Below are 14,922 nucleotides of genomic sequence, written 5' to 3' on the forward strand. Positions count from 1 at the left end.
ATAATATATATATATATACACACACACACAGTAATAAAAAAAATATACACCTGAATCCAGGATCCTGTGTTACTAAGAAAAGATCCAGTATAAAGCGTGCGGTGTCAGTGGTTTTTACGGTATTGAATCTCGGAAATGCTACTTCGCTTACTGATTCTTTTGAATAGGTTTTAGCTCATTCTTTTTAAAAACATTATTTTAAAAACCTCCACTCACTGAAGTATTTATTATAATATTATCTTTCCTTTTGTTTTATCTGTATATCCCTGATCTCTTACTCTTTTCAGGGGCTGTGAGAGAACCCCCTCCCAGAAGTGATGTGGAGGTCTACTGCACATGGATAGACCATACAGGATTGCACTGGAGCTGATGGTGGAATGCGGGAGGTGTGGCGAATGGTTCCATGGCCAGTGCCAAGATCTACGGCCAGGTGACCTCATAAGTATGGATGAGTTTTATGTGCTCCATTTGCAGAGTTACACATTGGGAGGCCTGGTAAGTATGAGTAAGTAAAGGTGTAACAGATTTATTATTTTGTTTTTTATGTAGCTTGATTTTTTTGAGGATGCAACATCGATAATGGATAATTGCAAAGCATATGACATGGTTTATTTAGATTTCCAGAAAACTTTTGACAAAGTCCCGCACAAAAGATTAATTCTCAAACTGAATGCAGTTGGGATTCAAGGAAACACATGTACATGGATTAGGGAGTGGTTAACATGTAGAAAACAGAAAGTACTGATTAGAGGAAAAACCTCAGAATGGAGTGTGGTAACCAGTGGTGTACCACAGGGATCAGTATTAGGTCCTCTGCTATTCCTAATCTACATTAATGATTTAGATTCTGGTATAGTAAGCAAACTTGTTAAATTTGCAGACGACACAAAAGTAGGAGGAGTGGCAAACACTGTTGCAGCAGCAAAGGTCATTCAAAATGATCTAGACAAGATTCAGAACTGGGCAGATACATGGCAAATGACATTTAATAAAGAAAAGTGTAAGGTACTGCACGCAGGAAATAAAACTGTACATTATAAATATCATATGGGAGATACTGAAATTGGAGAAGGAATCTATGAAAAAGACCTAGGAGTTTTTGTTGACTCAGAAATGTCTTCATCTAGACAATATGGGGAAGCTATAAAAAAGGCTAACAAGATGCTCGGATACATTATGAGAAGTGTTGAATTTAAATCAAGGGAAGTAATGTTAAAACTGTACAATGCACTAGTAAGACCTCATCTTGAATACTGTGTGCAGTTCTGGTCACCTCGCTATAAAAAAGATATTGCTGCTCTAGAAAGAGTGCAAAGAAGAGTGATCAGAATTATTCCGGGCTTAAAAGGCATGTCATATGCAGACAGGCTAGAAGAATTGAATCTGTTCAGTCTTGAACAAAGAAGACTACGTGGCGACCTAATTCAAGCATTCAAAATTCTAAAAGGTATTGACAGTGTCGACCCAAGGGACTTTTTCAGCCTGAGAAAAGAAACAAGAACCAAGGGTCACAAATGGAGATTAGACAAAGGGGCATTCAGAACAGAAAATAGGAGGCACTTTTTTACACAGAGAATTGTGAGGGTCTGGAATCAACTCCCCAGTAATGTTATCGAAGCTGACACCCTGGGATCCTTCAAGAAGCTGCTTGATGAGATTTTGCGATCAATAAGCTACTAACAACCAAACGAGCAAGATGGGCCAAATGGCCTCCTCTCGTTTGTAAACTTTCTTATGTTCTTATGTTCTTATGCTCTTATATGTTTTTTTTGTAAATTGTATACTAAGCATTTTAGCCATTACATGAGAGTAGATGTTGAACTTCATGCTGATTTGATCTTGGCTACGCCAAGATAAGCACCAACTAAGACATAGCTTTGCAGTAAACTAATGTGATCTATCTGCATCTCCATCCATTTGCGTTATTTTCCATCTGATGATGTAGATATCCTTCTGTCTGGTGTTGATTGCTGAAGTGTAATGCTGGTTCTAGGGATCAGCTCATTTTGCCTGCCCAGCGCATCAGCACACACAACGGCTGCGATGCTGGGTCCGGGGATCAACCCAATGCTGTCTCCCCAGTGCATCAGCATGACAACCGTCTGGTTATCTAAGTAGGGTACATCTCTGGGTCTTCAAGTGGGCACCTTCCATCCTTTGTGTTTCGTTGACTACCCCACGACACCTCAAGAGGGCTCAACAGTGATTCTGGCATCCAAGCATCACCCCCTCCATCACTCACTCAGATCAGCCCAGCTTACTTACCTGTACATCAGTGTTGCTTTCTTTCTATTGTGCTTGAGATCCCCATCCAGAATCTTTCCATCTCAACCACAGCCAGTTGCTGCTCCTTTTTCAGAGGCTTCAGATAAGATCTTCACTGTGCAATGCAACTCTTGGCCACTGAACCAACGTCTCTGAGAATCCGTGTTCTAGAGTGTGCCACAAATCCTTGACAGCTCACCTCCACTGGGTAAACTCAGACTTTCCATCCTCGCTGTTCTGCTTCAGCAGCTAGTTGAGCATACTGAAGTTTCTTCCTCTCATACACCTCATCCACAGCATCTTCCCATGGAACTTTTAACTCTACTAGATGAACAAGGCATGCAGATCCAGACCACAAGACAATGTCTGGTCGAAGGTTAGCGGTGGAAATCTCAGGTGGAAAAATAAGCCGTTGACCAAGATCTTCCAGCATCTTCCAGTCTCTAGCAGCTTCCAGTTGTCCTGGGCTAGGCTTGGTTTTAACACCTTTTCTTGGTGGTTGCTCTCCTGGACAGAGGAATATTGTCTTTTGTCTGTAATGCTTTGATGGAACTGCTGGCAACTTATTGGTCAGGTTACGCTTGTCTTCCAATGCTAAGGCCAAACATTGCAGCACCTGGCCATGGTGCCAAGTAAACCGTCCTTGGCTAAGACCCACCTTACATCCTGTCAATGTGCCTTAATGTTGCACTTGATGAACACAAAGGACATGAGGGATCCTCACCCACCCAGAGGTTTAGGTTCTGTGGTGATGGGAGAACATCATATTCTGATCTGATGAGGAAACTGATCCTGCTCTGTTCCATTGTCCACAGGTCTTGCCAGCCGATCTTGCATTGTTTCACACTTTCCCATCTCGTCCATTCTCCCTGCTTGGCCTGGGAAATGGCCTTTACACACCTGATCCTTTTCTCCTGCTTTTGCACCTCATTGACTACCAGCTTCCTCCGTTGAGCTGGGGTTGCCTTGTGCCATGTAGGAGGAGCTGAACTGAGACCAAAACTTCCTTTTTCATGCTGAACTTGCCCCATAATATCTTTGATTTGAAGGGCAGCCTTAGCATCTTCCATAGCTTTTTTTGCCGTCCATTATCTTCCAGTTTTCAACACAGGTGCTTCCTCCTTTAAGCATTTGTCGCGTGCATCTACTAATGTCATTTCAAGTCGGACTTTGGCACACTTAAACTCCTCAGTTAGAGCAGAGATTGGTAGCTGCAGTATTCCTTTACCATAAAGTCCCACTCTGTTGAGGCAGCGTGGAACTCCAAACCATTTCCTGATGTATGAACTGATTAAAGCTTCCATCTTCTCAACTGTTGTCAAGGAAACCTTGTACACAGTCAGTGGCCACAGTAGTCTTGGCAGTAGACCAAACTGAAAGCACCAGAGTTTCAGTTTGCCTGGTGAAGCGCTGCTGTCTGTGCTCTTCAACACTTCCACTGCTTGTTGTCTAACTTCTACCACACAAACTGTGTCTTTTAGATCCCAGTCGTACCATCTCCCTAGACTTTTCACTGGCTTCTTGGACATTGTTGGTATTGCCTCAGCATTAATGTAGAATCTTTTATCTACTACTTTGCCTTTAATTATAGAGATGCTCATTGATTTAGCTGGCTTGAATTGCATTTGTGCCCATTCAATGTTATTGGTTAATTTGCCCAATAACTGATTAGTGCAGGCTATGGTTCTAGTCATTGTTGTCATGTCATCCATGTATGCTCAAATTGGTGGTAGTCGCATTCCAGAAGCCAAGTGCTCTCCTCCCACTAACCATTTTGATGCCCTAATAATTACTTTCATTGCCATGGTACAAGCCAGTGGAGAAATGGTACATCCTGCCATTATTCCAACTTCTAGGAATTGCCGTGTAGTGCTGAACTCTGAAGTTGAAAAACTAAATTGCAAATCTAAATTTGTTATTGTCATCGGTACGCTGAAAAAATCAAATGCTGCCCAAAGAAGTTCATGTGGCACTGAACCGTATGCATTAGGCAAATCCAAGAATGTCAAATGGAGTTCCTTCCTCTCATTTTTTGCTGATTGAATTTGTTACCAGATTACCCTGATGTGTTCTAAACATCCAGAAAAACCTGGAATGCCTGTTTTTTGTACTGAAGTGTCAATGAAGCAGTTCTTTAATATGTAGGATGACAATCTCTGCACAATAATGCTGAAGAACATCTTGCTTTCTACGTTTAATAGGGAAATAGGACGAAACTGACCGATGCTTGTAGAATCCTTTTCTTTTGGTATAAAGACTCCACCTGCTCGGTGCCATGCTCTTGGCACAATCTGTTTTTCCCATGCCACTTTCATCAATTTCCACAGGATTTGTAGAACTCCAGAAGCACTCTTGTACACTCTGTATGAACTCCATTAGGCCCTGGAGATGATGATGCCCTTGCTTTTTTCACAGCTTGCTCTACGTCTTTCCACTTAGGTGCACAGTCCTCCATTCCTCCATTTGGTATTTGGGTGAATTGATAGGTGGGATGTCTGAAGGAATTGACATAGGCTCCTGCCTTTTTAAATCTGTATGTCCTTCCTCCAAATATCTCTCCATCTCCAACTTAGATGATTTTAGTGTGCCATTTTTCTCACTGGTGAATATCTTCTTTACAAATTTGAATGGATGTTCTTTCTTTTTGTAGCGTTTCCATAGGCGCTCAGCTCTGCACAATGTTGCAAGCTTATCTTTTATGACCCTTTGTAACACATGGAGGGCCAGATCTTCGAAAGGTTTGTGCACTGCGCAGAGGGGTATGCGTGTCACAAATGGCCGTTGTGCCAAAATTGTGTCAAGTTGCCATATTCAAAACGTCCTTTTGCGTGTCACAATCAATTCTGCGCTGTGCAGAAATAAAATGTATGCATCATGCAATATGGGGGGAGTGGCCGACAATATGCGTGATCCTGGTATATTCGAAGGTATGCGCCAAGCACAAAACCAGGTTTGTGACATGCAGAATAAGGATTGTTAAAGGACTGCGTTAACTCTGCTCACACTACCATTCCAGCACTGACTACAAACAGGCAACAATGGGAAATGTGGGTAGCCTGCAGCGTGTCCGTTGACTTGTGGATGTGAATGATGCAAGGCACACCCAGCATCAGCAACCCCGGCATAGGCCAAGATATGCTGAAAGTGTGTACTGGCCTCTGCACACACATGAGGAGCTCAAAAATGAGCAAATCGTGTCCAGGTATCGTCTTGACTCATCTATGCCACAAGCTGCTTGATGATCTGGCCAGAACAAACCTGCACAGTTATGCCTTGTCTGAGAAATTGGTAGTGTCTGTCTGTATGTGTATCCTTGCTACCGGGACAGCAGTGTCCCACCACCACAACCACTTCATAACTGCATTGCTGCGACGTGCTGAGGAACATATTAAATTCCCCAGTACCAGAGCAAACATTGAGGAGATAATGCAGGGTTTTTATGAGGTGGTGCACCTGCCGCGCGTGGTAGGTGCAATTGACTGCACCCATATTGCTCTCCAGGCACCTGTTCCAGTTGTCCTGTTCTGTCAGTATTCCAGTTGTATTCGGAATAGTGGGGAATCAGAATTGGGGAATTCCAGTATTCCTGAAAATGTGATACTGAATACCCACTTAGTATTAGGATACTATCAGAATACTAGCTCTTTTAGACACCTGTGGCAAAGCGTAAGCTTTGCACATGGGGAAATATGTAGTTTGTTGTATGTTTTTGTGTTAATTGTTAGCATATTGATTTAATTCATTGTTTAACTGCTGTGGCGCTCCCCTGGGGACAATTATCCATCTGTGTGGAGCAGCAGCTGAAAGCAGTCAGCTGTTCCAACAGACGGGTGGGCATGTCTCAGTGGAGCGTCAGTATAAAAACATGGCGATTGCTGTGATTGGGGCTGCTGCAAGGCCTCCCATTTTCATGACACCTTTTGATTTATAGTTTGTGGTATTGTGTTTTATTTTGCACTTTTTGTACAGCGGGATGTACTAGTCCTCTGTGCGTTACCATCGCTGGTAACGTCACATGACCACCTTTATTTTACTTTCGTTTTCTGTTTGTTTGTGAATAAAACCTGCACGCCTGTGCCGGCGTTTTCAACATCAACACCACGTCTTTCTCTCTGTATGCTTGAACAACAGCTACCCCCACACGTGACCTGAATAAGACCCTGTCACAACACCTTATTCAGATAACCATTTTTTTTTTCTAGACACAGAAGTCCTTGTTTTATAATCTATAATATATAAGACGACGACTTTTGTGCCCAACAAAGCCTTTGCAAAAACTGCACAAATATATTAGTTCCTGTATGACCCCAAATTGGTTGCCGACTATGCAATATCTTCCTTTTTAGTTTTTTAGTAGATCAACAGTCAATACCAGGAGATATATATATATATATATATATATATATATATATATATATATATATATATATATATATATAATATATATATATATTATCCTTGTAGTCAAATTGAGATTAAAACCTCTTTTACGAGTGAAACATAGCCAAGCAGGCAGCAGCAAGTCAAGTACTCAATAAAATACAATTAAGACAGAGGTAAATCACATTTAAAACAATAATCAAAATACACAAAAGTAGGTAACTCAACTACTTAAAACAATTACAACTCTCAGTCACGAAATCATGCAGTTTACTCTTAAATTGGAATAAAGATATCTGGGTTTGGGTTTGCAAAGTAAATTAAGCCTGAAAGTTGATGTTAGCAATTCCAACAGGTGTCCCAACTTTTGCTGATTACTTACAAACCCTCTGTCTGTATAAAAGCAGTGTTGGAACAGACTGTGTTACTACACCCTCTTAAGCATTATTTGGACAGTATTGTACTGCAGGAAGTAGTATATTGCTATCATAATGGTGAGAAAAAGGCAATTAACAAAGGAAGACAGACAAACCATTATAACCCTTAAAAGTGTAGGTCTTTCCTTTAGAGAAATTGCAAAGAAAGCCAAGATGTCAGTGAATACAGTTTCCTACACCATCAAAAAGCACTTGGAAACTGGAGGAAACTCTGACAGAAAGAGATCTGGCAGACCCAAAGCCACAACAGAATCAGACGACAAGTTTCTGAGAGTCAACAGCTTGCGTGATAGGCGGCTCACGGGACAACAGCTTCAAGCACAGCTTAACACTGGTCGAAGTAATCAAGTCTCAGTTTCAACTGTGAAGAGAAGACTTCGAGCTGCAGATTTGACTGAGTCAAGTGGCGGTAAGAAAGCCATTGCTAAGAAGGCAAAATAAGAAAAAGAGGCTTGCCTGGGCCATGAAGCACCGCCAGTGGACTACTGAAGACTGGAGGAAGGTCTTATGGCCCGAGGAATCAAAATTTGAAATCTTCGGTTCATCACGCAGAGTTTTTGTATGCCATCGAGTAGGCGAAAGGATGGTTCCTCTGTGTGTGACACCAACTGTCAAACATGGAGGAGGAAGAGTGATGGTCTGGGGCTCTTTTGCTGGATCCAGAGTCGTCGACTTGCACAGAGTGAGTGGCACCCTGAATCAAAACGGCTACCACAGAATTTTGCAGCACCATGCAATACCCTCTGGAATATGTCTAGTTGGTCAGGGGTTCATCCTACAGCAAGACAATGACCCAAAACATACCTCAGGCTATGTCAGAACTACCTTAGCAGAAAAGAACGAGACGGTAGGCTTCAAATCATGGAATGGCCAGCACAGTCTCCAGACTTAAACTCCATCGAGCTGGTTTGGGATGAACTGGACAGAAGAGTGAAAGCAAAGCAACACACTTGTGGGAACTTCTGCAACAGTGTTGGAAAGAACTTTCCGAACAATATTTGATTTTCATTGTAGAAAGAATGCCATGAGTGTGTTCGGCTGTTATATCTGCAAAAGGTGGCTACTTTGATCAGTCAAAAATTTTGATTCAATTTTGTTAAACAAAACAATTGCATCATTTCTTTTTTATCTCCAATTGTTTATTTGTTCTATGCTTTAATTTCAGAGTACATTGAGACATTAAACTGTGTAAATTTCAATAAAAACTGGAAAAATGGAGGTGTTCTAAAACTTTTGACTGGTAGTGTATATAAAAAAAAAATTGAAAAAAAAAAACAGATCAGCTGTCAGATGAGCTGGCCTTTAAAGAAACCTTTATAGTATTTCCTTGTGATACAATACTGTCCGTATTCAATAAAACAGTGGTGTTATCATTACATTAATTTGAAAACTCGGTGCCTAGCTGTGGAGCCAATTGTGTATTTGTATGTGTGCACGATATATTGTGTGGGCTTGTCTGCTGTCATATTGGTACATACTGTGGTGACACCAATGATAGCAGCTTGTCGGGGTAATGCCATTACTAATGGTGACTGTCCATCATTCTGCATTCTTGCTTGGCTGTTGTGTGCAGTTGCTATATTGGTATTGAATGTGTAGATAGTTTTGCGAGGCACAAACAAGATTTGTGAATTACTCATAAAACTACTATATTCCAATGTCTCGCAATTTTGGAATATCTCTCATTTTGTGCCAAAGGACAGTTTTTTTTTTTTTCGAGGCACAGATTTAGCGAGGGGATTGTGCGAAGATCGAAGATCGGGCCCGGAGTCCCTCCTTCTGACTTTGTTCTGCTTTTCTCCATTGCTTCCTCAACTGCCTCCTTTCTCTAACTAAGCTTTCAATCTCCTGCTGCCGTCTAGACTTTCCAGGAATAGTTTGTACTTTTTCCTTCCTTTTTTCAATTCCAAACCTCTCGCTTCCATATGCGTAGATGATGTCCCCAAATTTATCCAGCTTCTTTTCAACTGTTCCATTTAACCTTTCCAAAGCAAAGCAGAGATCTGTGTTTACTGTGTCCCACGCAGTTTTCTCACAAGCTCTTGGCCATTTAACTCCAGGCTTGTGCCCGTTGAGGTTCTTTTCTCTCTTACGCTGGTTCGTCTGACCGGGTTCACAAGGATCATTAGGTTCATTAATAGTTTTATCCACACAAGTCCTCCTCACTTCTATGACAGGGGTGCTGATATCCTGTGACTGTGGTTTGCTTCCTGTCGCTAGATTTCATTTGACCGACTTGACTGACTTTGTAAGAAGTACTGATCAGTGCGAGTCCCTTGTCACTTCTCCTTCAAGTATTTAATTCTCCCTTGATGAAACTTCAAACCCCTGACCATTGTTGCCTTGCTCCAGCCGCAGACACAAACCTGGAGTTCCATGTCTTTGCTAACTGCAGATCTTGAACTAGTCTTTTGTGAAGTACTCTCCATTCTCATATCCATTTCCGTTCCTAAATTATTAACCTTGTTATCCAACGTTGAGTCATCTTCTGTCCCCACTCTCGCAGAAGGGGTATTTTTCTCTTTAATTTCTTAGAAGTCTTGGGCTGGTGTCTCCAGCATCCTGTTTACCTTTGAAAACAAAGAGCTGGACACTGCCGACAAGGGTAGCTAACCCTTGCCAGCCCCAATGAGGTATCTTTCCTCCTCTCAGCCGTCTCTCCATGCTGTCACGAGGTCTTTCCCTTGTTGCCAGCTGCACCATTCACAGCAGTCACTGGATGTATCCAGATCTTCATGATTTCCATTACATGAGAGTAGATGTTGAACTTCATGCTGATTTGAACTTGTCTCTCGCCAAGATAAGCACCAACTAAGGCGTAGCTTTGCAGTAAACTAATGTGATCCATCTGCATCTCCATCCATTTGTGTTGTTTTCCATCTGATGATGTAGATATCCTTCTGTCTGGTGTTGATTGCTGAAGTGTAATGCTGGCACCAGGGTTCAGCTCATTTTGCCTCCCCAGCGCATCAGCACACACAACGGCTGTTATGCTGGCTCCAGGGATCAACCCAGTGCTGTCTCCCCAGTGCATCAGCATGATAACCATCCCTGGGGTCTTCAAATGGGCCCCTTCCATCCTCTGTGTTTTGTTGACTAGCCCACAACACCAGAGGGCTCAACAGTGATCCTGGCATCCCAGCATCACCCCCCTCCACCCCCCACTCAGCTCAGCCCTGCTTACTTATCTGTACATAAGCGTTGCTTTCTTTCTATTGTGCTTGAGATCCCCATCCTGAATCTTTCCGGCCCAACCACAGCCAGTTGCTGTTCCTTTCTGAGGCTTCAGATAAGCTCTTCACTGTGCGACGCAACTTTTGGCGACTGAACCCGACATCTCTGAGAAACCAGGTTCTAGAGTGTGCCACAAATCCTCGACAGCCCACCTCCACTGGGTAAACTCGGACTCTCCATCCTCACTGTTCCACTTCAGCAGCTAGTTGAGCATACCGAAGTTTCTTCCTCTCATACGCCTCATCCACAGCATCTTCCCATGGCACTGTTAACTCTACCAGATGAAGGCGTGCTGATCCAGACCACAAGACAGTGTCTGGTCGAAGGTTAGTGGTGGCACTCTCAAGTGGAAAAATAAGCCGTTGACCAACATCTGCCAGCATCATCATCTTATATATATAGCAACTGACCCAATATTAAACATGTAGAAAATCTACACCCCCTTGAACTTTTTTCACATTTTGTTGTGTCAGTGTCTCAGAGTTTCATGCATTTAAATGAGGATTTTTTTTCCACTTATCTACACACCATACTCTGTACTGTTAAAGGGAAAAAAAAGTTTTCATTGAGAAAAATTCTATATTAAAAATACAAAATTGAAAGATCATAATTGGATAAGTCTCCACGTGAGTTGTTGTCATGCTGAAAGGTGAATTTCCGTCCCAGTTTCAGCTTTCTTGCAGAGGGCAGCAGGTTTTCCTCAAGGACTTCTCTGTACTTTGCTCCATTCATTTTCCCTTCTATCCTGACAAATGCCCCATTCCCTGCCAATGAGAAACATCTCCATAACATGATGCTGCCACCACCATGCTTCACAATAGGGATGGTGTTCTTTGGGTGATGCGCTGTGTTGGGTTTGCACCAAGCATAACGCTTTGCATTTAGTCCAAAAAGTTCAATTTTAGTTTTGTCAGACCACAAAACATTTTGCCACATGGCTACAGAATCTCCTGAGCGTTTTTTGCATACTTCAAACTGGATTGAAGGTGGGCTTTCTTGAGTAATGGCTTCCTTCTTGCCAGCCTACCATACAGTCCAGATTTGTGGAGTGCTTGGGATATTGTTGTCACATGCGCACTTTGACCAGTCTTGGCCATAAAAGCCTGTAGCTCTTGGAAAGTTGCCTTTGTCCTCTTGGTAGCCTCTCTGATCAGTCTCCTTGCTTGGTCATCCAGTTTGGAGGGGCTGCCTGATCTAGGCAGGGTCTTGGTGGTACCATAGACCTTCCTCTTCTTAATAATTGTCTTGACTGTGTTCCAAGGGATATTCAAGGCCTTTGGTATTTTTTTATACCCATCCCGATTTGTGCCTTTCAACAACTTTGTCCCGGAGTTCTTTTGAAAGTGTCTTGATGCTCATGGTTGAGTCTTTGCTTTAAAATGCACTACTCAGCAGGGGCAACCTACAGCAACTGCTGAATTTATTCTGAAATCATGTGACTCACTACAGTTTAACACAGGTGGAGTCCACTTGACTTGGTGTGTGATTTTGAAGGCGACTGGTTACATTTGAGCTAATTTAGGATTGCTATTATAAGGGGGGTGGACACTTATCCAACCAAGCAATTTCAGTTTTTGCTTTTAATTACTTTTCTACACATTTCTAGAATATTTTTTCACTTGGAAGTTGTGGGGTAGGATGTGTAGATAAATGAAAAAAAAAAAAAAAACTTTTAATTCCAGGCTATAAGACAACAAAAGGTGAACATTTCTATGTAGACTTTCTATAGGCACTGTGTATGTGTGTGTATATGTATATGTATGTGTATACATGCATTTATTGTATAATGTTATATACTAATCCTTTTTGCCACTTTGGGTTTGTAACCTTATTTTACCATTTAGCGATTGTAAGTTGTCTTGGAAAGGGGTATTGGCCAAATAAATACAATAATAAATATAATTTGGCCTACTGATTTACGAGCAGAGGGACAGTGTTTTTAACATACTCCTGTAAACAGATCTTTCTTCTGAAAAGTTTACCTTTTTTCTTTCAGACCTCTAAATTCGGTGGTACATACCTTAAAACCAAAGTAAATAGAATTATGGGTTCAGAAGTATCAAAATCCCTTGCTATACAATTCAATTGGGTCGGTAAAGGTGGAAAGAAGAGGGCGTTATTTTTAGCGAGTATTCATCATTCTATTCTAAAAACAAATATTGTACTTATAAGTACAAGTTCATGAATTATACTATAATATATATATATATATATATATATATCATATATATTATATATATGTGTGTGTGTGTGTGTGTGTGTGTGTGTGCATATAAGTAGTATTTTTAAACTAATTGACCACAGGTGAAACGGATAAAACTGATTTTGACCTATTTTCGGATGACACCCTATGTTAGGTTTTTCCAGTCCAACGAAAAGACGAAGACTTGCTTTGTCTGCTTTAGTTAAACACATGTATGTGTGTGTGTACACATATATATATATATAATATATATATATAATATATAAATATATATAGTATATATTATATATATATTGCTATCAAAACGATTTGTTAGTAGTTAGTACGGTGAGACAGACGATAAAATTCAATTTTAAGTATGTTTCGTCCTTTGACTACTTTATTTTCATGAGCGTTATACATCACGATTTCCCATGCCAGGATGCCTTGCATCATTTTACCATGCAAGTGACTGAAGATGCCTTTGCTACGGCAGCTATGGTGTGGCTGCGCCGCTACACTAAGGATAGAAATGGAGCGAGGCAGAGCAGATCTGAAGCTACGGCAGCCAGAAGCCAAGACAATGGGTTTCAATCTTAATGTAAAAGGGAGGGAAGGGGGGCAGAAATGTATTAAAAAAATCTGATTTAAATTTACATTTTTTTTGGAGGGTCACAAAATGTTTGATAGCTTATATCACCTTACAGACTGCAGATAGTCATATTTACATTATCAAATGGTCATGTATCTCCTTAAAGACTTAATATAGTTAAAATTGAACACATAAGAAACCAAGAAACGCTGTCCAAATAAATAACCTTGTGTTTCACCTCACTAAATGATGGTATATCTCCTTACTGTGTGCTTTTTGGGCATAGATAATATGAAAGGAATCACAGTGTTTTCATTCATCCATTAATATTGTCCTGTATTAGTTCAGTTAAATGAATTTATAATTTCCCAAAATACTTTTTTCCTGGAAAATCTTTCTTGAGGTCTTTTCATGTACCTGTGTTGCACATCTTTGGCCACTAGATGGCGCTCCAGAAATATATATTGTAAACCAAAGCTACAAACAGTGTTACACAGACAGTGAGGTGGCAACCCTTTACAAACAGAGGGATATAAATTTGATCTTTACAGGTGTGGACAGAACAATGAGGAACACTTGCAGTAAGTACTGTAGTACATAAGTCTGTATAGATGGGATGTCTCTCGGACTAGAGGGATTAAAGTAGGCACTTGGGAGAAGGAATTCCAGACTATGATGGTCCTGCGTACTCCATATGGACAGTGTTATGGCTGGTGTTTCTATTTTTTTGTCCGCATCATGTTGCTTGTGTGGCAGAGGAAAGGCACAAAAACAACACGAGCGCAACACACTTTTATTATTAAAGCATACAAACTTTATTAAAATAAAATGCAACAAAAAGGTATATATTACTAGAATGAAATGCAAGAACTAGAATTAGAATAAATAGAATCTTAACTTAGAATGAAATGTAAAGATTATAATTAGAATTAACAGAGTCTTAGCAGACATGGTTTTATAAAGACTGATGAACTGGGCAGCTGCTGCTTTATTAATGGTATTGAACAGAAATACAGAATGAATGGATTTCACAGCCCTGGCAGAGCTGTATAGTAAAGTGACCTGCACGACCTACAGCCCTGTCCTCACACAATTCACATCAGACCAGCACGGAGCAGCAACCATTCACCCTTCAACTGCTGGAGGAGAGCCAAGCACAGCCCTGTCCCCACACAATCCACACCAGCATGGAGAGGCAACCATTCACTCAAATTCTGGAGGAGAGCCAAGCACAGCAGAAACTGGAGCAGCAGTCCTGCACTGAAACAGGTCTTTCCCATGTGCTGTGCCCTTCGAAAAGTTTACCTTGCTATGCATTGGCACAGTAAAGATGCACTCACAGTGCCTACACTTTGTATTGACTTTACCGCAGTAAACTTTTAGAAGGGTTCTGGGGAGGATGGGGGGGTTTTTTCTTTTTTTTTTTCGGGAGATTTCTTTTTTTTCTTGGTCCTTGGTTGCGGGGTGTGGTGTGTGGGTTTTTCCCTTTACCGCAGTAAACTTTTAGAAGGGTTCTGGGGAGGATGGGAGCGATTTTAATCTAGAGAAGACTGGAACTCAACTCAATGGACTTTGATTTTATGAAATTAAATTGGATATTCATTCGACTTTTAATGGTTCAAATAGTTACAGCAAAATGTACTATAATTTTTTGACATGCTTTTATTTCTGGCTGTTAGAACACATCACCATTTCTTACTGCTTTTTAGTGGTTGAAACTGGTGGAGGCCAATTTCTATCAGAGTTCAGCATGAGTGAGTCTCAAGTATAAGTTTGAATCTTTAATTATCATTAAGGTAAATGCAGGCCCTGTACTCCAGCCCTGTGGTTTC

This window comes from Polyodon spathula, chromosome 21 (assembly GCF_017654505.1).
Source record: "Polyodon spathula isolate WHYD16114869_AA chromosome 21, ASM1765450v1, whole genome shotgun sequence".
NCBI classification, from domain to species: Eukaryota; Metazoa; Chordata; class Actinopteri; order Acipenseriformes; family Polyodontidae; genus Polyodon; species Polyodon spathula.